Below are 24,841 nucleotides of genomic sequence, written 5' to 3'. Positions count from 1 at the left end.
GGCTGAATGTTAGAGCAGGACCAAATGTTTATTAATTTTTTTCTGTCACACAGCTAATAGAACTGTTCTTTTAATTCAACAAACAGAAGCCTGTGTTCTTTGGATGGTTATTTTATTTCCCATGGAGTCTGCATGCTGTTGGCTGACAATCACAATGGCTTTGTATCTATTTGGCTCTACATGACTTTACGAGAAAAAAAAAGAAGAAGCAATCTTTTAATTTGTTTTTGCAATATATATTCAAAAATTCTTGACAAAGTTTCTGGAAATTATTTTTTTTCTCCTGGAAAACTTCCTTTTAAAACATAGAACTTGTTAAATCATGAGATAAAAGTCAACCATTGATCAGTGGAGTCCGACATAGGCCAAGGGTTTGTCCAGTTGCATTTGAGGTACTTTCTAGAACTAATCTTATCTTCTTCAAAACATTCTTTTTGAAAAAATATAGAGCAAACATTAACTTATTCCTGCACACTCCCCTCCCCCCACAAAAAACCCTCCACGGTTTGTGCCTTTCTGAGGAGGATGAGAGTTGCCAATAGCAAAGCTACCATGACCAGGCAGACACGGTGATCTAGTGCACACGGTCTGGAGCATAGTTCTCAAGCTGCAGAAGTCCACCTCTGCTCTTTCAGACATGTCATCTTGGGTGAAGTACTTAATTTGTCTATGCTTTGTTTTTCTCATTTATAAAGCAAGCCTAAAGATGACTGTGACTCTTCCACAGGAGGCATGTGAGGATCAATTAAGCTGGTTTATGAAAAAACATCAGAATAGCACTGTCCAATGGTGGAGGCACCTGGTGACTTGGGGGTACTGTCCTTGCCCAGGAGCAGCACCTGTCTTAATGCATTTCTTCCTGCTGATTAATGCTGCCTTGATACACCTTTTTTAAAATTAACAATTCAGTGTTACTTTTAGGGGCATTCAAATAAGGGTATTCAAGTTCTTCACCTCTTAAATTCTTCCATGCTTTTTATTCTTATTTCTGTTTCTACTTTTAAACTATTTGCTTTCACTTATTATTTTCTTTATCAGTTGTTCACCCTGCAATTTTTCTGATTTTATTCCTATGCCAACCGAGAAATCAGATTATCAACCCAGTTAGAATGTGAAATAAATTAGGAGTAATTTGATTCAGAGTAAGAACTTGGAGTGCTTCCCTGTGAGTAAAGCAAATCCTTTTGACCACATGGATTTTGTACTTGGTATTATCTGTTTTGCTTTCCTAGAACCTCTTTGGCTTTTAAAAGTAAACATGTTAGCTAAGTTAGTCAATGTGGGGAAAGTGAGGTGTTATAATGTCAAATTGATTTTCCTTCCGAGTTTCCTTTTGTTCATAGAAAGCTGGCTAAGGAGCAAAGAAGAGATGGAGGAGGTAGTGAGATACATACACAGTATTTGCTAGAGGAGTGAATGAGGAAATCTATCAAGGGGATGAACTTGAATACGGCCCTGGTTGCATTTCAAATTCTATGGCCTTAGGCTCACTACCTCCTACTTTGCTTCAAGAAAATAGAATTGACACCAGGGGTGACTATGAGAATTCTCAGATTCTGTTCATAGACCACCAGCAACTAAATTTTAGGAATGCAAATTCTCTGCATCGAACTAGACCTATTAACTCTGAAACTCTGGGGTCCAACAATCTGTGGTGTAACTATCCCTCCAGGTGGTTCTGATGCAGGCTGAAGTTAAGAACCCAGAGACCAAGGCCAATGGTGCTCAAACCTGATTACATGTTAGAATCACTTGAAGAAACATTGCAGCCCCCCCCAAATTCAATTATTTTAAGGTAAAAACAAAGCACTTTGGTTGATTTCAGTGTGCACGAGAGTTGAGACCTGCTTTTCTCCATCTTGCTGGCGAACGCAAAGCAAGTCTCTGCTATTTCAAAGTTATAATCTGAGAAGCCTTGGGCTATAGACTGGGGTTGTGTCCCCCACACTGCCATGTGTTGGAATAGCACTAATGTTCAGTGCTATCGTGTTAGAAGGTGGAACATTTGGGAAGTGATTAGGACATGTGTGTGGACCCTTCATGACTGGGATTAATTAGTGCTCTTATGAAAAAGACCCCAGAGAGCTCGCTAGTCCCTTCCTTCATGTGAGGACCCAGCAAAAGCACAGCTGTCCATGACCAAGAAGTGAGCACTCTCCAGTTATGGAACCTTCTGGCAATTTATTTTGGCTTTCTAGTGTGAGAAATAAAATTCTGTTGTTGGGCTGGGCATGGTGACTCAGACCCGTAATCCTAGTACTCTGGGAGGCTGAGGCAGGTGGATTGCTTGAGCTCAGGAGTTCTAGACCAGCCTGAGCAAGAGTGAGACCCCATCTCTACTAAAAAATAGAAAAACTAGTTGGGACTTATGGCAGGCACCTGTAGTCCCAGCTACTCAGGAGGCTAAGGCAAGAGGATTGTTTGAGCCCAAGAGTCTGAGGTTGCTGTGACTCATAGCACTCTATCAAGGGCACAGAGTGAGACTGTATTTCAAAATAAATGAACAAATAAATAAAATAAAACTCTTTTGTATATAAGCCACCCAGTCTGGGGCAATCTTTGTGCCCACTCTTTCATACTAATCTTTTACTGTGTTTGCTACAGTGTGGAAGGCATCTATTAAAATGTAAATGTTATCTGTGAGAGCTGATATCAGGAATTAATGCATTTATATATTAATACAGTAAACCCTCTGTAAGTTGACCATTCAAGAGGCTGTAACAAACTGGTCAACATATGTAGGTGGTCCACATAAGAAACTAGGCCTATTGTACTGACACATACAGGTGGCACATGTCTGGTCTATGGAAATTAGGTCACCTTAAGGAGGTGGTCAACTATGGAGGCTCTACTGTGTATTTTATCCTACTAATTTAGTAGTTCTTCTGTAGCATGTCAAACAAACAGTACTATGCCTCAGAATCTCCTGGAAGGTTAAACAAAGTTTGCCATGCCCTGCCTCCAGAGTTTCTAATTCCGAAGGTCTACAGAGGAGCTCAATAATTTCCATTTCTAACGAATTCCAGTTGAGCTAGTGTAGCTGATCCTGGGACCAGGAAAACCGCCACTATGAGGAAAGAAGGACATTGACAAATGGTGTTCAGAATCAATCAGGCTTGCTGGGAGAAGGAAAATATGATATTCTTCCCCAGATGGGAGATCTGAGCAATGGAGAGACTACCTGCAGTAAAGAAATAGAAAGACAGATAATCGGGAGTCCAACGGAATCTAAAATCATGTGATTTGATTAAAATAGCCTGACTAATAACACTAACTTCTGACTTCCCAGTATTTATCCAATGTTTTCCAAATTGTAGAGTCTAGCAAAATGACAATGGAAGCTTGTTAAAAATGTACACAGCTGAACCTCATCATAGTAACCTCTATTCAGTAAACCTGGGATAGAAGTCTATAAATGACCAATACAGATAATTTTGCTGAAAATGGTCTCTCTGTTTTTAGTAAAAATCCTTATTCAGGGAACTTATGGCCTTTGTTATATTATTAAACATCTCTGGAGATTTAAAAGTGTAACAGAAATATCATTTCTTTTTGATAGCAGTTCAAGTGTATATTTGATTTGTTCACAAGATGATCTCTTGGGACTCCGTCAGAGAATTCAGGTTTTTATTTGAAAATTGTTTAATTTACTACTTTAAACTCTAAAGATCAAATTAATTCATATTGAACATTTTTTCAAAAATGATATAACTTGCAAGTGCATATAGATTTAGGAGAAATGAAACATCCTATCATAGGTCCACTACCCTCAGATATATAAATTGATTCAGATGGAAAAAAGTCCATAAGAACAGTGTACAGAGCTGCAGTCTAGCAAAATCCAGCGACTGTGCAGCCATCCATATGATTATAGCAACTATATTCTTACAAAACTGATGGAAAAATCTACAGATAGGGATGTTGTCAAAAGACCACATTGTGATATGAAAACATATAGTGATTCTTAAAAAGAAAGCCAGCAGTTGTTAGCTCGATTTTTATTTTCTTGTTCTTTTTTACAAACTTCAGTCTAAGACCCAGCATACATTTTTATTACAAGGTACCACCATGTTTACAAAAAGCCATGGGTCTTCCCAGGTAGAAAGCATTATTGCTTTTTCAAGTGCCTTTAAATTAAATAGTGTGGTGCATTTAATCTAAAGGTTATGCAAAGGTCGGGGTCCCCTAGGAGATATAGTTGGCATATTTAAATCTTTAAGAAAATTAGGAAAGCTCTGTCGAAACTATATACTGGGAAGGAAGAAAGTCATCCAGTTGTCTGAGAACCTTGTACTCTGTTAAGAACATGGTGAATCAGTATATCTATTATAAAAAACATAATGCCAGGGGAAACCCTTCTATCTAGAAGTCTAATAGTTTCCATCAAAGACCATGGAAGATCTCAGTTGATATTTAGACAAGAATATGAAGAAGTATTTAATATTTTTAAAATGTATCTATTATTAAATTCAGAATTTTCTGCTACACAAGATAATTGTGTTTCACAAAAGCACAATATGACATTTGCATCAAGATCAGAAGTATATTATTAAGCCATGGTGCAGAATGATCCATCTTGCTCTGCAAAGTGTTGTGGGAGATTTTCCTCCAAAAACATTTCTTCATTAATTTAATCTGCCTGTAAATTGTATTAAAAGTTGATGTACAACCTAAACGGGCATGTTATAGGTTGACTGCAAGGGACAGCGTTTTGGAGTCATTTCCTTAAACCATGCATCCATTTAAATAGGGCTGGCTCATGTATTATTTGGCACTGGGAACATTTTTCTTTGTCTGTAAATAGTCACATTTACTCAGACATTCGACCTTGTCCTCATATTTGATTCCTGTATCAGCAGAGTGACAGCTTAGGAACAGAAGTAGCTGCCTATCAGAGAAAATTGCCAAGTTTCAGGGTCCCCAGAGAAATATCTTGAGTAGAACACTCCAGAATATTTCCTAATTTTGATGCTGTAAAACAGTTAGTATTCAGCTCAGGCTGATCGTCAATTCCTGTATTCACGCCATACTAGGTGTTATACTATAGAAGGCAGAAAAACACGCTTCTAGCAGTATGTTTTCCTTCCTGGCATTTAGGGAGAACTAAATGTGGGGAGTTGTAAATGTCACTCTGGATTTGCTTGTTTTCTGTGATAGAGGGTTATTTGTTAAGATTATGGAGATACTTTTGTGAATGGTACCTTATAAAAGAAAAGAATGTCACTACCTCTTTTTCTGTTACTGTCCCTCCCTTTCAGCAATAATATACTTCTGATCTTGGTGTAAATGTCATATTGTGTGAATATGCAAACATCACATCCGCCTACATATGTTCTGTTGCTTAGTAATTCTTGGCACTGGAGCACAGTGAATTCTGTGCCTAATAAATGAGATATCCATCAGAATGAAAAATGAACTGTGTTGGTCTCTGGAAAATATATCTGTATTTCAGATTTTAGTTTTGAAAGTAGGTTGCATTATAAAAAAAATTTGGAAAGGAATTTAATTCAAGACTAACATTTATGTACTTATTCATCAACTAATGACCACCATTTCCCAAGACATAGGCCAATATTTAAAAGCGTTCATTTAAAGATATACAGATTTTTAGCTACACAAGTTTTATTTGAGATAATTAAGATCTACTTCTTAAGAATCTGTAAAGTGTTCTCTCATATAGTAAAATCCCCACATTCAAGAGTGAATTTTAGACTTATGCCTTGAAGATCAATGAATTGCCTTCATTTTATTACAACTATCATAGTCACCCTTTTCAACTTTGAGCCCACCTTCCTTTTTGTAATGTTCATTCATAAATCTGTGCAATGAGATTTTCAATAGGGACTCATCAGCTTCAAATCATTGAACTAAAAAGGTCTCTATTAACACAATGTATTATTTCTCTGAATTTGAAAGACACTATCTCTTCCAAACTAATTAAATATGCCTTTCCCTAATGGTGATTTTGAATCCGCCAAGCAGGGCACAGATGTCATATTTTAGAATGTTATCCTTTACTAGCTGCTTATGTCGACATTACTGTTTTCTCACTTCTTACCTTATGTCAAAGACTGGGGACATGAAGATTAAAAGATACCACCCTCCTCATTTAGGAGCTCATGCTGTTGTGAAAGAGACAGATAATTAGTTTGATACAGTAGGAATTTTGACAATAGGTATCACATAACAAAGGAGAGACAGAGTCTGTTCCAAAAGAGGACAAGAATCAGAGGATTCATAAAGCTCTCATTCATGTTGAGGAAACTACAAAAAAAAGTTAGAATATTGAAGATGAGGGTAATGTTTGGAGACATTGTTAATGTGCTCTGAATCACAACCTCTTCCCAGGGGAAGATGTGTGGGCTGTTCCTCACTCTACCTCAGGTTAATTGAAGGGGCTTTTAAGAGATCACTAAGAATTGGAGACACAGGTTTTGCAGTTTTAAGGGTGAGTACACAGTATACTGCTTGGAAAATTGAAACAATAAGTGCACCCCAACTCCTTGAGTTTGCAAGGTCTTCAGTAGGTCAGCCATTTCACTGTGAATTACATTGTAGGATAAAGCCAATATAGTCACCTTAATTAGGTACATATTTTATATCTCATAGAGTAAAGCTATGAGTGGTATTTTGTAGCCAAGTTATTTTTATTTAGCTGCAGCACTGTGCCTCTATGCCCTTCCTAAGCAATGCTAAATACCCTGGTGTTTCTCTGCATGCATTTTCTCTCAAGTATTTTATCCCTTCTTTCAAATATGAGAGAATATTTTTCTTTTTTTTTTTGAGAATATTTTTCTATTCTTTGTTAATGCACTCCAGACTCATATCTAATAGAATATGTGACCTTTTGACTGCCTCTCTTGGCTGCATCTTATTCCTAGTTATACAAGCCTGAACTAACTTTGCAAACCATCCTTCAGTTTGTTCCTTTTATGTTCTGTCTTACATAGAGGACTCAAGTATCCACCCAGCTGCCACCAAATCTAGAAAAGCAATAATCATCTTTACTCCTTCACTCCTCAAGTTCTATAAACTACTATGTAATCACTTCCTCCCTTCTGCCTTCATTACAACTATCATAGTTCAGAATTTCCAATCCTTGCCTAGACTCTCACCTAAAAACTTTGCTGTCTCCATTCCTATTCCTTAGTTAACACTTCTAGAGTAAAGTTTTTCAAAACAAAAATCTGAACATGTCACATTAAGAATCCTCCAGTAGCTTGTTAAAATCCAACCTCCAGAATATGATAAACAATTGCCTTCTTGAACTCGTCCCTGCCTACATTCTGCTCAGAGCTCCTGTTGCCCTCTGCCTTTATTTTACTCTGTGCTCATTCAACTTACACACTGTCCGCAGTGCCCATCTGTGATACATCAGGCCCGGGTCCCTTCTGCGTTGCTGTGCTTGTGCATTTTCTTTCCCTAAAATGTCCTCTCCACTGCTGCTCACACTAGAAGAGTAGCATGGCTGTTAATGCTATGAAGTTTCCACTACGTGCCTAATATGGAGTGGTAACATTTACTCCGAACACTTTTATTTTTTATCTTTATCTTTGCACTGTTTAAAGTTTTGTATCTGTCTGGGTCCCCTGCCAGACAGTGTTACTTTTGAATCTCCATTGCATAACTACTTGGTAATACTGTAGACGTTAGATGGATGAAGGAGTGAATAAATAAACAGCTGCTGGTCCCACGTGACATTTTTTTCCTCCACATGTACACTTTCTATGAAGGATAGACAGGCAAGATTTGAACTAGTAGGCTACAAAGACATTCTAGATGGTTGATCTTATTGAATATGCCCGTGCCATGGTGGAAATGATATTAGAGCTATTAGAATGTCAAATTATTTGTGAGAGAGTGAAAGAAAGGGGTCTGAGTTAAGAGGAACACTTAGAAAATCTTAGCAATTGTTCAAGATGGGGATATTTAAAGTGGAAGTGAAAAAGAATTGAGTAGATTTGAAAGATACCATCAAGAAATAAATCAGCTAGAAAAATGAAGCGTCTCAGCTATAAGTGGTAGTGAGGTAAAAAAGCCTTGAATGTTGAGACCATGAATCTATATGATTTGTGACTTCTTAGTCAAGATTGATGAGACAAGATGTATAATCTTCCTGGAATTGGAGAGATCCAACTCTCTATAGAGTCTCGGCATTATACACACTGAAATATGTAATTCTTTTTTTTTTTTCTTTTGTAGAGACAGAGTCTCACTTTATGGCCCTCCGTAGAGTGCCGTGGCCTCACACAGCTCACAGCAACCTCCAACTCCTGGGCCTAAGCGATTCTCTTGCCTCAGCCTCCCGAGTAGCTGGGACTACAGGCGCCCGCCACAACGCCAGGCTATTTTTTGGTTGCAGTTTGGCCGGGGCTGGGTTTGAACCCGCCACCCTCGGTATATGGGGCCCGCGCCTTACCGACTGAGCCACAGGCGCCGCCCATGAAATATGTAATTCTTCTACTTCCGCTGCAATGTAGTAACTGGAATTATCCTGCCCAACCACTATAGAAAATAGGAAAGCAATGAATCCCCAACAATAAAAAAAAATAATAATAATGAAAAAAAAAAAAAAAGAAAAGTAGACCAAAAATAAAACAACTGATTTCAGATGTTAGACAACAGATGGTTCAGAGCTGTGAGGCCTAAGAGAAAGAAAACAAGTGAGGTAAACATTATGACATCCCTAGCGTTCTTCCTGGAGACACTTTCTGAACCACAGCATAGGGAGAATTCAGGAGAGGAAGAGATTGTGATTGGATGGTTTGAGGTTTTGCTGAGGCAGCTTGAATTTGTAGAACAGAGCACCAAAGGGCAAGGAAGTAGGAAGAAATAGATTTCCCAAAATATGCATGTGGGATACCTTCTATCTCTTGCTGAGAAATGACATATGACATGCGGGATTAAACTTCATGCAGCCAACCATAAACTACTACAACGGAAGTGTAAGTCAAACAATTCCCAGAGCTCACACTGAGCTAACATACCTCACTGGAGAAATGAGGCTTTGGGAGTACTCCAGAAAGGTGGAGCCAGACTACATCTGAGCAAAGACTACTCTATATAAGCCTAAAGAAATCTTAGAAACATGTCATGAATATATCAGGCTGGTTCATGAATAACAACATGAAAAATACTGAGATGAAATGAATCATACTTAGATAAATATTAGGATAAAACAAAGTACAAAACTGACTCAAGGAAAAATTAACAAAAGGCAGAAAATAGGAAAATTAGAAAAATATAAAAATTAAAATAAAACAAGTTTAAAATTAAATTGTTTAATGTGTAAAAAATATAATTTAATAAATAAAATTTAAATATTTAAGAACTTAAAAATAGCAAGAAGTAGCAAAAAAAAGCCAAGCGCAAACTTGGCTCAAGAAAAATAATTAAAAATACATATCTCTATGCTTAATAAGGGAATTGAATCTGTAATTTAAAATATCACCATGAAGGGAATTCCAGACATAGATGGCATCTAAGGAAATGATAATAGCATTCATTTCTCTGAGAGTAGAATGGAAGTGAAGACTTCCCAGCCCAGTTTCTATCAGAAGCATTAACCTGATATCACAACTAGGCAAACACGACAACTAGAAAACAAAACTGGAGTCTGATAGTTCTATGAAATTAAATTATATGCAAAAATCTTTAAATATCAGGAAATCAAATCCAGCCAAACATCAAAAAGATAATAAATCATCACCTACTGGGATTTATACCAGTAATGCAAAGTTGAGTTAGCCATTGAAGATCTATTAATGTAATTTACCATAATACTAGGATTGAGGAGAAAAACAAACAAACAAACAAAAACGAAGATTCTAGGTCAGGGTTCAGTAAATTCCAGCTAGAAGTCCAGCCACTCATCTTTCTTTCTTTCCTTCCCTTCTTTCTATTCTTCTTTCCTCCCTTCCTTTCCTCACACTCCCTCCCTTCCTCTTTCCCTCCCTCCCTCTCTCCCTTCCTTCCTTTCTCCCTTCCATTCTCACTTTCTTTCTCTCTTCTTTTGAGACAGTCTCACTCTGTTGCCCCAGCTAGAGTGCCACGGTCTCAGTCTAGTTCACAGCAAAATTAAACTCCTGGGCTTAAGCAACTCTCCTGTCTCAGCCTCCTGAGTAGATGGGACTACAGGCATGTGCTACCACATCTAAATTTATTTATTTAGATGAGGTCTCACTTTGGTCAGATTGGTCTCGAACTCCTGACTTCAAGTGATCCTCGCACCTAGGATTACAGGCATGAGCCATCCCTCCTGGCCCTGACCACGGATTTTGTAAATAAAATTTTACTCTAGTCATACCAGTTTAAGAGTTATTTATTGTTATTTTTGTGCTACAATGGTAGAGTGGAATTTCTGCAACAGAGAGCCTATAACTCGTTAGTTCAAAATATTTATTTTGAGAAAAAATTTGCCAAGGTCTGGATCAAAGTTGGGGTGTAGAGAGAAAGGGAAAGGTGTGAGAGAGAGAGGGTAGGAAAGAGGTTGAGGGGGAGATTATACAGTGCTTGGAAAAGAAGAAATAAGTTGTCTTTATTTCAGACAACATCATTATGTGCAAAGAGTATCCTGGTAATTCTAAAACAGTAGTAAGCGCAAGTCACAAGGTACAAGATCCAGTTTTAAAAGATAGAACTTTTGAATATACTAGCCGCAAACATTTAAAAATTAAGCACTTAAGGGAAGACAACATTCTGTGATGGCATTGAAAAATACCAGAGTTAAGGAAGCATTCTTTTTTTTTAATTTGCATAATCTATAAAGTGAAAATAGTTAGATAATGTTAACGGAAATGAAATAACTTATAAATAAATGAGATATACCATGTTCATGGATTAAAAAAAACTCAAAATTGTTAAAGGTAACAATTTTCTGCAGCTGATCTATGGATCAAATTTATTACAAATCAAGCCTATAAGCAGGTTTGATTTTTTTCATAGAAATTAATATGAAAGTCTCCTGACTCTCCTGCTTAACCGAAAATTCAGATATTTTACATTCTTACAAAAAGTATATTATTACATTGAACATTTAAATATAGAACACAAAATGTTCTGTTATTTCCAGTATATGACTTCAAATTATAAGAATTATTTTTGAAATGTGTATCTAATGGGAACATGAAGCCATTTTAATGGAATTTTAGAAATATTTTTTATTTCATATACTTAAAGTTACAAGAACAATTTACTTAACATATTACCAAATGTAATTTTAATAAAGATATTATCTTAAAAGCAACCAAGAATAATACTTTATATTCAGGAAAAAAAGCAGTATGAATCATGACCAACAGCTCTTCAAAAACAACAGAGATCAGAGGACAGACTAAATTTTTAAAAAGCAAAAAGAATTCTATATTCAGTGAAAATAGAAAGAAACTCTCATAATTTCCAAGCTTCTGCATTTGACTTTGTTTCTTCTATTTGTTTAATAAGCAACAAAAGGGTATTCTTAGCAATCATGGAAGTAAGTCCTGATTCAACAGACTGGACCTAAGCCTAAAATCTATACACTTACAGGCTGGATCTAAGTAAGACTCTCCTGACCCTGAGTTTATTTGTAAAATTAAACATAATGAATGCATTTAGTAATAAACTCCAACCAAAAAAGCATGTTAATGGTAAACTGTCTCCTAGTAAAAATAATATTTGTGGAAATAAAAACAGCATATTAGACTTTCAGTACCTTAGCATTAAACACTGGATGCACTCAATCAACTTGGCATTCTCTGAGCCCTGGCTGACAAACTAGTTCTCAGATAATTAAGTGGTTTTCCATCTACATCTGCCAAGAAGAAAAATGCAACATCTAGGCTCACACAATTCTTACATTTGATTTAGCAGTTTCATTTTTATTGTTGTTTCTTAAATTAATCAATTGGCATTGTAAGTGATGTATAAGTTTCTTAGGAATATGTCTAACCTGAGTCCATCTTCTTAAACATTATTATAATTGTATCACCACATGATCAATTTTCTGACCCATCAGATTTCTCTGAAACCTAGCTTCCCCATATACATCTGAAGAAGATTAATAAAACCCTATATTCTTCAGTGTTTATGTTTTAACTTCTCATTTTATATAATATCAAACTTACAGGAGAGTTCAGAAAAGCACCATTGAACCCTTGTTACATGTGTATCCTTTACCAGATTTAGAAATCATACATATTTTCCATCATTTGCTTTTTCACTTTCTCTGTATAGAACAGAAGAGGTAGATCACATGTATGTATGTGCAAACTTTTTTTTTTCCTAATGATGTTCTGGAGACTTATGGTCCCTTACCCTTCAATATTTTATGCATTTCTGACAAAAATGAATATTCTCTCATATAACAGTAAAATTCTCAAAATCAGAAAAATTAACATGTCAATTTGATAAAATATTATCTAATCCATAGTCTATGTTCAAATTGTTAACTTTCCCAAAGAGGACTTTATAATGCTTTCTCCAGTTCCCAAGTTCAGTATCAATCCATAATTATGCATTGCATTTCAAATTTTGCTGTATCTAACTGTTCTTCACTCCTCCTTTTTTGGTCTTTTTAACTAAAATCATAACTGTATACATTTATGGGGTACAATGGGATATAATGGTTTTATATACAATGTGGAATATTTAAATGAAACTGATTAACCTAGCCATCAACTCACTTATTTTTTGTGGTAAGACATTTAAAATTTACTCTTAGTTGTTTTGAAATATATGGTTGTATTGTGCACATTAGGTGAAATATTTTTGTAGTACACAAAATATACAATATAATGTCCCCCCCACAATGTCTTATTTCCTCATGACTATATTTTTTTGTAAAAAAGTATGCCTTTTTTGTAAAAAACACAGAAATGATATCTCTTTCTCAAGAGGCATTATGATATTGTTTTGTCTCAATTGTGGTTTTATACATTTTGAGCACTTGATTAAGCCAGTGCCTAAGAGGTTTCTATATTGTGAAGTTACTATTTTAACCTTTGAAATTATCCATTCATTATTTCTGCATCTTCCCAATGGTAACATACTGTCTTCTAACATCATAGGTTAGTTCTGCGGGTTTTCAATCTTTACATATTGGTAATCATACAGTATACAGTCTCCTTTTCTGCATTTTTTCCATTTTACTTTGTTTGTGAAATTCATCCATATTCCTATACAGTTGTCATTTGATTATTTTTATTGCTCTATACTGTTTCTTTGATTTGATATACCATTTATTTAATCTCTATACCATATAGTATTCTGTGTGCTATATACAATTTTATTATTGTGTTATTTATCTATTCCTGAGAAATTATATAAATTTCCAGGTTTTATTATTAAAAATATGTCTATAAACATTCCTGTAAATGTAATTTGAGTGATCTCTGAACACATTTCTGTTGGATTTATAACTACCTTTGAAATTGTTGAGTTGCAAAATATCCATACAGTCAACATTGGTAAATATTTCCAAAAAGTTTTCTGAAGGACTTGTATCAGAATTACATGAGATTTTTACTTTCTCTGAAATACTATAATTTTTGTTTCCCTTAAATTACTTTGTCATTTCTTTCTTGCCTTGATGCATTTACTAGGACTTCCAAGAAATGTTAAAAAGAGTTTTTTCCATGAATATGAGTTGAATTTTATTAAAGGCATTTTCCTCACCTTTTGAGATAATAATTCTTTTTATCTTTCATTCTCTTAATGTGTTGAATTATATGGTTTGATTGTTAAGCCAACCACAAGTACTAGTATGAAACTACCTGAAAGTGATGTGTTATTCTTTTTATATACATCTGTATTACGTTTAATATTTTAAAAAGATATTTATATCTATGTTCATGAGGAAAATTGGCCTCTAACTTTTCTTTCCTATAATGTTCTTATCAGATTTTTGTATCAAAGTTATTCTGGACTTGTAAATGTTAGAAAAGAGTTCTCTTTTTTAAGTTATCAATACTTTAACCTTTAAAGCATGTTATCACTTGATGTTAGGGACTTTTTTTTTTTTTTAATTTGGAAGAATTTACCAGTGAAACTATTTGTAAGTTTTGTTATTTGATTCCATTTATTTGTTAGACATAAGAATGTTCAAATATATACTTTTTCTTTCCGCCAATTTTGGTAAATTGTGCTTTAAATAACTTTTACTGATTACTGAAGTTTTTAATTTTCTTTGCACAAATCTTAATACCTTCTTTTTAAAAATGTCTGTATCATCTTTAGCAATGCTTGCTTTTTTTATTTCTGATATGATTAACTTGTGCTGTCACTCTTTTCCTCTCATTATCTATGCTAGTTCTTTATTAGCTTTATTAGTATATTTAAGAGCTAACTTTGATTTTTCTCAATTGAAGATTAATTTTGTATTTTTAAATTTCTGATTTATTATTACCTTTCTTTTTTATGTTTAATTTGTTTCTTTTTCTTAGGCTCCATTAATTTATATTTTTCCCTAGTACTTCATTTTAGACTGTACATTTACATTTATTTAACTCTATGTATCAATTTTGGTATGTTATATGTGATGCTTAGTTTTCCTTTTATTTACAATATTTTTAACCACCAATGTTACTTATTCTTAAACAAACAGAAGTTTAGAAGTATATTGTTTCATCTAGCTTTAATTTGCACTTTCTGAGATGTCTAAAACTTTCTACATCTGTGAGGTCCACTGCAGTAATAGTTAGCCATTGGTGGCTTTGAAACACCTGATATATGGCTAGTACAACTGGGAAACAGAATTTTTTATTTTCTTTTAAAATTTAACTAATTTAAATATAAATAGCTACACATAGCTAGTGGCTTTTCTATTTGTCAGCATAGCCAGGGCTTTCACCAATCTAATTTCTGTAATACATTCACACATCAAAGGATATCATTACTAGATGAAAGAAAAATGAAAGGGAAAGAGAAACAAGTGAATGAGATTGATGCCATCTCTTGATGTGGAGTAGAACACACAGCACACCCTGGAGCTCAGATGAGGTCTTAACTTTGGAGTGGGAAGCGATCCCTGGTTAAACCTGGACTATTGACTATTCTCTTGACTATGGAACTGATGATCTTGTTACCAATAATGATATTGTGTTATACTGATTGTGTTATACATTGTGTTATACTGATCTGATTACATGATTTATGAAGTGTAAATATGAAACTTTGATAAATGCAGGAATGTGAATTAAGTCTAGTATGACCCAGGGAGTACCGGCAAACACTTCAAAAACTTCTTTTCATTTATGTGTGTCTTTTATTCCTTATATTTCAAATCTGGCATTAATTAGAGGGATATTACTTCTCTTTGTCTCAGGGTGGAATATTTTTAGAGTAATATTTAAATAAAATAAGAGAGTAGGGAAACAGAGTGGGGAAACAAAAAATGAGAGATTAAATCAATAAATAACTAGTTTATACATAGAAACCATGATATCTGGACCGCATGAAAAATAGAATTCAGTTATCTTATTCAGAAAAACATAATTATAATCCTAGTACCTTATAAATATCATCAGAGTTTTATTGTTAAATAGGTCAATATCTCAGAGCTCCCACAATGCTGAGTAAATAAATGATTTGCACTGATGTGGACTTTTGACAGCTGAGAACATATTATCTGTCACTGAATCAAAGGTGATTATAAAACTCACAAAATTATCATCTTCTTATAAAGGAACTTTAGTTAAGTCCGGAGTTTCAGAGAATAGAAGCATATCTTGTGGTTGTGAAATTTTTTTTTTAATTCTCAGGGGCTCTTTGGACAATACTTTCTAAAAATAAAGCCCTTGTCTTTTGGTAACACATCAAAATTTCACCATAGAGTCGGTAACAGTACAGAGAAAAGGATGAAATGGCTTTAAGAATACTTTAGAGCTTGGGAACCTTTCAGGATAAAAATCCTTCAGGATATTGTCACATTAGTAGAATACCAACATTCAGTTCCTTTATGAAATGTCACTATCAGAGAGATTAACTTTAGAAGTATAGGATCACAGAAATGTTTCTATTGATGTAGGCTACTTTGTTGAAGTCCAAAAATGTGTCAAGAGTAACAAATTGATCTGACATGTCCAGTCAAGGATCTGTTTTAAGCAGAAACCATAGCTTGCAGGACACTGTTACATTTTAATTTTGTTTCTCAACCATAAAAAGGAGTCTTTGTTTGCAGTCAGAATGAACACCTGTGTAATCCTTAACGTTTACGGACATGTTTTTAAAAGCTCTATGGTACAGTTAAGATTTAATCTATCAAAGTGCTATAAATAATGTAGACATAGCCTTAGGTGCCAATTCTTCCCACAGCAGATAGAAAATCCTAACAGTAAGAATTCTGAATTAGGGAGTGGTATATATCTGGAGATACAGGCTTGACATTATTAATAATGTGCTTAAGTCTAGAAAGTGGAAATAAAGTCTGGCAACCTAAAATTACACAGAAGAAAGAAGAATCAAATGGTTTCATGCTCAAAAACTTGAATCTAATTTGGAAATTTATGAAATTGAAAAGGTGGTTATAAGAATGGTCAAGCAATTTGGTGTTCAAGCATTGACTTTCCATATCATTTTCGTCTAATATCACGGCATTTTAATATTTATCCAAACTTTAAAAACATTTCTGGCCTTTTGAATGTGTATATTCAATCTAAATTTCATGCCAACTATTTATGATTATGGAATAGGACAGGCAAAGCACTATGTTGGCCACTATAATGGATACTGAGATGTGTCTGTAATCCTAAAGGTGATTAAGATTTAGTAAGAAAGATAATGAGAAAATATTTGAAAAATAGCTAAAATCCAAAGCAGCAGATTTGAAAGGAAAGAGAAAAAATTGTTTTTCTTTTTTGGCTTAAAACATCTCACATTTATTATCAAATTTAGTATCTTTAAGCATCTCACTTTTTTTTTTTATTTTTTGACATTCATTGAGGGTATGAAGAATTAGGTTACACTGATTGCCTTTGTTAGATAAAGTCCTTCTTATAATTGTTTCTCACCCTCAAGAGGTGTGCCCTACACCATGACCTCTATCCTCCTCCCTCCTACCCTTGCCCTGATACCTCCTTCCACTAGCCTATCACTTGTATTTGCTCATCTACTAACTTCATATTAGAATTGAGTACATTGGATTCTTGTTTCTCCATTCTTGTGATGCTTTACTAAGAATAATGTGTTCTACCTCCATCTAGGTTAATACAAAAGATGTAAAGTCTCCATCTTTTTAATGGCTGAATAGTATTCCATGGTATATATATAACACAGCTTGTTAGTACATTCCTGGATTGGTGGGCATTTAAGTTGTTTCCACATTTTGGTGCTTGTCAATTGAGCTGCAATAAATAGTCTAGTGCAAGTGTCCTTATGGTAAAAGCATTTTTTTTTCTTTTGGGTAGACGCCTAGTAATAGAATTGTAGGATCAAATGGGAGGCTAATTTGAGTTCTTTGAGCATTCTCCACACCTCCTTCCCAAAGGGTTGTATTAGTTTGCAGTCCCACCAACAGTGTAAAAGTGTGCCCTTCTCTCCACATCCACACTAGCATCAGCAGCTTTGAGACATTGTGATGTGAGCCATTCTCAATGGGGTTAGCTAATATCTCAGGGTAGTTTTGATTTGCATTTCTCTGATGATTAGGGATGAGGACCATTTTTTCATATGTTTTTAGTCATTTGTCTGTCTTCTTTAGAGAATGTTCTATTCATGTCTCTTGCCCAGTGATATATGGGATTTTTTTTCTTTCTTTTTATGAATTTGAGATCTCTCTAGATCCTAGTTATCAAGCTTTTCTCCAATTCATAATATGAAAATATCTTTTCCCATTCTGAAGGTTGTCTATTTGCTTTCATTGTTGTTTCCTTGGCTGTACAGAAGCTTTTCAGTTTAATTAAGTCCCATTTGTTTATATTTGTTATTGTTTTAATTGCCTCAGAAGTCTTCTTCATAAAATCTTTCCCAAGGCTGATATCTTCAAGTGTTTTCCCCATACTTTCTTTAAGAATTTCTATTGCTTTGTGCCTTAGGTTTAAACCTATTATCCATCTTGAATTAATTTTTGTAAGTGGTGAGAGGTACAGGTCCATTTTCAGTCTTTTACTTGTGGTTATCCAATTCTCCCAAAATCATTTTTGAATAGGGATTCTTTTCCCCGGTGTATATTCTTGTTTATCAGGTGGTTGTAAGATGTTAGTTTCATCTCCTGGTTTTCTATTTGGTTCAAAATGTCAATGTTTCTATTTTTGTGCCAATACCATGCTTTTTTGATCACCATGGCCCTGTAAATCTTTAATAACCTTGATCACAAATGATATAAGGGAAATAACAATAGATGCCACAGAGATACAAGATGTCATCTCTGAGTACTACAAAAAACTTTATGTCCCGTAATTTGACAATGTGTAGGAAATGTATCAATACCTGGAATTACACCCTCTCCCTAGACTTAACCAAGAAGAAATAGAAGCCCTGAACAGAACAATGTCAATAATGGAGATAGAGGAAACAATAAAAAAATCTCCCAATCAAAAAAATGTCCTTGTCCTGATGGCTTCACACCAGAATTCTATTAAACCTTCAAAGGAGAGCTTATACCCATGGTACATAAATTATTCCCAAAAAATTGATTAGGAAGGAATTTCCCCCAAAACCTTCTATGAAGCAAACATCACCCTAACACCAAAACCAGGAAAAGACCCAATTGAAAAGGAGAACTTCCAACCAATTTCACTAATGAATATAGATGCAAAAATTCTCAACAAAATCCTAACCAATGGATTACAGCTTATCATCAAAAAGTCATATATCGTGATCAAGTAGGTTGCATCCCAGGGATGCAAGGCTGGTTTAACATACGCAAGTCCATAAACGTTATCCACCATATTAACAGAAGCAAAAACAAAGACCATATGATCCTCTCAATAGATGCAGAAAAAGCATTCGATAAAATCCAGCTTTCTTTTCTATTTAGAACACTGAAGAGTATAGGCATAGGTGGCACATTTCTTAAACTGGTCGAAGTTATCTATGACAAACCCACAGCTAATATTTTACTGAATGGAGTAAAATTGAAAGCTTTTCCACTGAGAACTGGAACCAGACAAGGTTTCCCTACATTACCACTACTATTCAACATAGTGCTGGAAGTTCTTCAGGCAAGAGAAAGAAATAAAGGGCATACAAATAGGAGCAGAGGAGGAGAGCAAACTCTCACTCTTGCTGATGATATGATCTTATACTTAGAGAACCTCAAAGACTTAATCACAAGATTCCTGGAAGTGGTCAAAAAATACAGTAATGTCTCAGGATATAAAAATCAATGTCCACAAATCAGTAGCCTTTGTATATGCCAATAACAGCCAATTTGAGAAGCTAATCAAGGATACAATTCCTTCCACAGAAGCTTTAAAGAAAAAAAGAAATACCTGGGAATATACCTTGCAAAAGAAGTAAAGGAACTTTATGAATAAAATTACAAAACCATAAGAAAAGAAATAACATAAGATATTAACAAATGAAAGAATATAGCCTGCTCATGGCTGGAGAGAATCAACATTGTCAAAATGTCTTTACTTCCCAAAGCAATTTGCAGATTCAGTGTAATCCCCACTAAAATACCATCATCATACTCTCGTGATTGAAAAAAATAAATCTTCATTTTGTATGGAACCAGATAAAACCCAGGTGGCCAAGGCTATTCTTAGTAGTAAAAACAGTGCCAGGGGTATCTCCCTACCAGACTTTAGGAAAAAATGTTTTTGATTGGGCTGTTCTGAAATAATGTCATGGTGGGAGGGAAGGTGAGACTGATGAAGGCAGGTGGTGCATGTGCCATCACATACTGCTTAATGCATTTTGGTCAACAACAGACGGTATACACAATGGTAGCCCCATAATATTATAATAATACGGAATTTTTTCTGTATGTTTTGTATGTGTAGATCTGTTTTGACACACAAATACTTGCCATCATGTTACTATTGTCTACAGTATCCAGTACAGTAAAATAATGTACATCTTTATACCTTAGAAGGAGTAGACTATACTGTATCACATAGGTGTGTAGTAGGCTGTACCACGTAGGTTTGTAAAAGTACACTCTATGCCATTTGCATGATGATGAAATTGCCTAAGAATGCATTTCACAGAATGTCACCCCATTGCTAAGTAGCATCTGACTGTAGATGTGATGGCAGGGAGACGTTCTTGATAGGATGGAGAGTTAAAGAAACTGAGCAGTAGAAAATAATCAATTTTAGCTAAAGAAATGAATTTAGTAGAAAAATAGAGACGTTATGTAGAGGATGCCAAGAGCCAGATGACCTCTGAGCAAGATGATTTGCCGCTGGGGAACGGACCCTCTGGTGATTTGTCCACAGGTGCTCTTTGCTGAGAAAGAGCCCGAGCCCATGGCAATCCTGAGGCATGCAGTCATTGTCTAACACTCCCCTCACCTGTCTTGTGCTGTGTCAATAAAAGGCTACTGCGGAGGTTGCTCGGGGCTATCCTGTAAGCGAGGTTAACCACCTCCTTCAAGCTTATACTTCTTCTTTTTTTTTTTTTAATTAAATCATTGCTGTGTACATTAATGCAATCATGGGACACCATACACTGGTTTTATAGACCGTTTGACACATTTTCATCATACTGGTTAACATAGCCTTCCTGTCATTTTCTACATTTACTAAGTTTCACATGTACCCTTGTAAAATGCACCCCAGGTGTAATCCCACCAATCACCCTCCCTCCACCTTCCCTCCCTTCCCTCTCCCCCTCCCCCCATTCTTAAGTTATAAATGGGTTATAGCTTTCATATGAAAGCCATAAATTAGTTTCACAGTAGGGCTGAGTACATTGGATACCTTTTCTTCCATTCTTGAGATACTTTACTAAGAAGTATATGTTCTAGCTCCATCCATGTAAACATGAAAGAGGTAAAGTCTCCATCTTTTTTTTTTTTTTTTTTCTTTTGTGGTTTTTGGCTGGGGCTGGGTTTGAACCCACCACCTCTGGCATATGGGACCGGCGCCCTACTCCTTGAGCCACAGGGGCTGCCCGTCTCCATCTTTTTTTTTAAGGCTGCATAATATTCCATGGTGTACATATACCACTATTTATTAAGGGAACACTTCTACACTGCTGGTGGGAATGCAAATTAATACATTCCTTTTGGAAAGATGTTTGGAGAACATCTAAAAATAGAGATCTAAAAATAGATCTGCAATTCAATCCTATAATTCCTCTACTAGGTATATACCCAGAAGACCAAACATAACATTATAACAAAGATATTTGTACCAGAATGTTTATTGCAGCCCAATTCATAATTGCTAAGTCATGGAAAAAGCCCAAGTGACCATCGATCCACGAATGGATTAAGCTTGTACTTCTAATCCACGTCACGTCTGGTTCCTTCCTGCAGTGATGGAGTCCAGGGCCATAAGGGTTACTAGGGGCTGCGACAATGTTCGTTTACAGATTTTGTTTTCCCCGGAGTGCGGCAAAACTAGATTTCCAAAGATGGGTATGTAATAATTCGGAGAAAAACAGGTTATTGGCTCAGTGGCTCATGGCTGTAGTCCTACCACTCTGGGAATCTGAGGCAGGAGAATCCCTTGAGCTGTTTGAGATCAACCTGAATAAGAGTGAGACCCCCATCTACAAAAAATAGAAAAAATTAGCTGAGGGTTGTTGTGGGTGCCTGTAGTCCCAGCTACTCTGGAAGCTGAGGCAAGAGGACCACTTGAATCTAGGAGTATGAGGTTTCTAGGAGCTGGGTGGACACTAGGGGAACAGAGTGAGATTCTATCTCCAGCCCCACACCACCCCCCAAAAAGTCCTCCCTCCATTTAGAGTAGAATTAGAGGTAAGGTGCAATACTACAGGAAAATACAAGCACTATTTCTGTGGCTACACATGCAAGATAAATAATAAGCCAAAGCTATTAATCCAATTTTCTTCAGTAGGATAAGAAAACCTAAATTCCTTAAACATTCTCCTTCACATACTGCCTCCAAACCTTGCTGTTAGCATATGAGCTTCCCTTCTGAAAAACAAACAAACAAACAAAAAAAACAAACAAACCAAGAAAAACAAGAAAAAAAACTTAACCTTCCTCTCTGTCTTTCTGGAGGACAGATGTGTATGTTTCAGGTCACCTTTTGAATAAGGCTGGTTTGATCCCTTCCAGGTAGTGTTGATTACCTCCTCTTCTGTATAATGAGAGGACACACTACTCTTGTTATATTGTAACAAGGTACAGTTCCTTCTTTCAATTATTTGTTGCCTGAGACTTCTCCCACTAATCCTTCTATTCCTAGTGTCCTGTACGCTTAATGAATATTTATTGAATCAAATACTTCCCAGTATTATAATATCATAATGCCAACAATGTAGTAGAAAACTTATAAAATAGTTTATCCCTTGATAATGAGAAAAAAATGGACAAGGCATTAAGGGCCCTTGGATGATACTTCCTTAGTATCTGGAGGGGACAAACAGAACGCCACCAATTATGTTATTTGCGAATTCCAGATTCAGCCTTTAACTAAACTATTTTCATTTCAGTTTTAAACATATATGTATACACACATTCATATATGTATATGACATGTGCAAACATATGTGTATATTATATATAAATAATCTTAGCTATATCTCTTTTTATGCACACACACATGTACTTAGTTGGTAGGAATATCTGCAAAAATATAATGCTTCTGCCAACATAGCTTTCCAAACACGTTCCATAACCAAACAACTCCTATTCCTCCTTTAGACACATTCTTATTTAGTTACCTGTTGAGTTATTCATTTTGCTGGAGATTTCTAAATCTTAGTATATAGAAATGATCAATAAATAGGTAACCCCTGGAATAAATTATACAATAAAGTCATAGTAATTTAAAAGAAGAAAAGTTTCCAGAATGTTTCTGCTTAAAAGTAAGATTTTCATATCCTTGGGAATTTTGCTTTGTTTTGTTTGATTTTGGAGATCCAGGGCTACAAAAGGTTTGTGAACCCCCCAAATCATGTGCTACATTATGTAATATGTGCATTTTTTTTGAAAAAATTTTTGCTTTGTTTTGGGTAAAATGAGATTTTCAAAATGATCTACAACTCTCAATATATTCTATTCTGTCCATTTAATATATTGGAGAATAGGATAAATATTTGATAATAATAGTGATTATAGTAATAATTTATATAAAATATTAATTTCAAATTAATCATATCTTTAAATCTTTTTGACAGCTCTAAGAAGTATGTTTTTGATATTAATTTTGCTAATGAAGATATTGAAATTCAGATATCAAGCACTTTCATACACCAAACAAGTTACTGCATGGCAGATAATGAAACCCTGTGTCCCATCAGACTCATTTTGGTAGCTTATTTTCTGGACCCACTGGTCATATTCTCCTCAGGATTTTCTCTCCTTCCATCTGTTTTTCTATTGACAGAAGCACCATTAGTTACTGAACAGCTTGCCCAACTGCTCACAGTCTCACTTCCTGCCCTGATACCAGGTCTTCTGAGCAGGGAAGGAATTAGGTCAGGGAAAACTTACCAGCAGAATGGATATTCTGAGCTGGCCCTTGGGAAGTCAGGACGGTCCCACTTCTCTGTGGGGGTCAGAATGGTAGTGCAGGGAAACGCAAACACAATAGTCAGGAAGAGCTTTGGACTGGAAGTTTGAAGAGTGTGATACATGTATGAGGGGGAGTGAGCTTAGAATAAACTAGGAGATGAAGGCAAGGAAAGAGGGGCCAGCTGGAACCAATCACCTAGACCAGGCGTCCTCAAACTTTTTAAACAGAAGGCCAGTTCACTGTCCCTCAGACCATTGGAGGGCTGGACTATAGTTTAAAAAAAAAAACAACTATGAACAAATTCCTGTGCACACTGCACATATCTTATTTTGAAGTAAAAAACAAAACGGGAACAAATACAAGTCACACCGCTTCATGTGGCCCGCATGCTGCAGTTTGAGGACGCCTGACCTAGACTGAAGCAGAAAAGGGTCCTTAGCTCAGGACTAGAGTTGCAAACTTTTAATAATCATGATAGAAGCTATTCTCAGAAGCTGAGAGCGACTCATCCTCACTATAGTGTTAAATCATCTTCCTTGGACAAAAAGAAGTGCATCAAAGGAAGAAGTGAAGGCAGTTGAGCCTGAAATTGTCATCTGACTCGATTCTCCAGGGAAATTTAAAGCATCTTAACTCAGCATTGCTGTCTTTATGCTGCCTGAATTCTTAAATCACTTGGCCCTTGGTAAGGCAAAACCATCTTTGTTATTTTTTGTACTAACCTGACATTCTACAGCAGAGTGAGAATATGGGTGTTTCCTTCTCTCTCCTTCATGCTCTTCCTGGAAACTCTCACCTGTCACAACCATGGAAAGCTTTTGTAATGTAACTTAAGCCTGAGAGGAAACCATGCTGGACTATGATTCCTGAGGACTTCAGATATGTCTCATTTATTCTTATTGTGTACCTTGAGAAATCGAAGTCCAGAAATGTCACATCAACTACTTGGAAACAGAAAACCTTGTTTTGGCTCAGAACCACTCCCTCTGTACTTTGAAATATTCAGTATCCCTGTTTTGATAATATTCAGTATTACTAATCACCTGACCATGAAGGAAGTTAGTTATTGCAGTTTACTCTTTCTGGTATTGGGCAGTGCCTGTAGCTCAAAGAAGTAGGCACCAGCCCCATATACCAGAGGTGGTGGCTTCAAAACCAGCCCCAGCCAAAAACTGCAAAAAAAAAGTTACTCTTCTTGGTATTGAGCTCAATACAAATTCTTTTTCTCCAGTGATGTACTGCCAAATTCATAAACGTTGGCACTTATT

At 35.6% G+C, this 24,841-nt stretch overlaps 1 pseudogene; it reads left to right on the top strand.

Annotated features, from left to right (window-relative positions):
* The first annotated feature begins 631 nt into the window (after nucleotides 1–631).
* Nucleotides 632–24,841, top strand: part of LOC128590455 (calcineurin B homologous protein 1-like) — a 57,324-nt pseudogene continuing 33,114 nt past the window's right edge.

Source organism: Nycticebus coucang, chromosome 7, assembly GCF_027406575.1.
Source record: "Nycticebus coucang isolate mNycCou1 chromosome 7, mNycCou1.pri, whole genome shotgun sequence".
Lineage (NCBI taxonomy): Eukaryota > Metazoa > Chordata > Mammalia > Primates > Lorisidae > Nycticebus > Nycticebus coucang.
The sequence above is the reverse complement of the archived record's forward strand: the minus strand, read 5'-3'. Positions and strand labels throughout refer to the sequence as shown.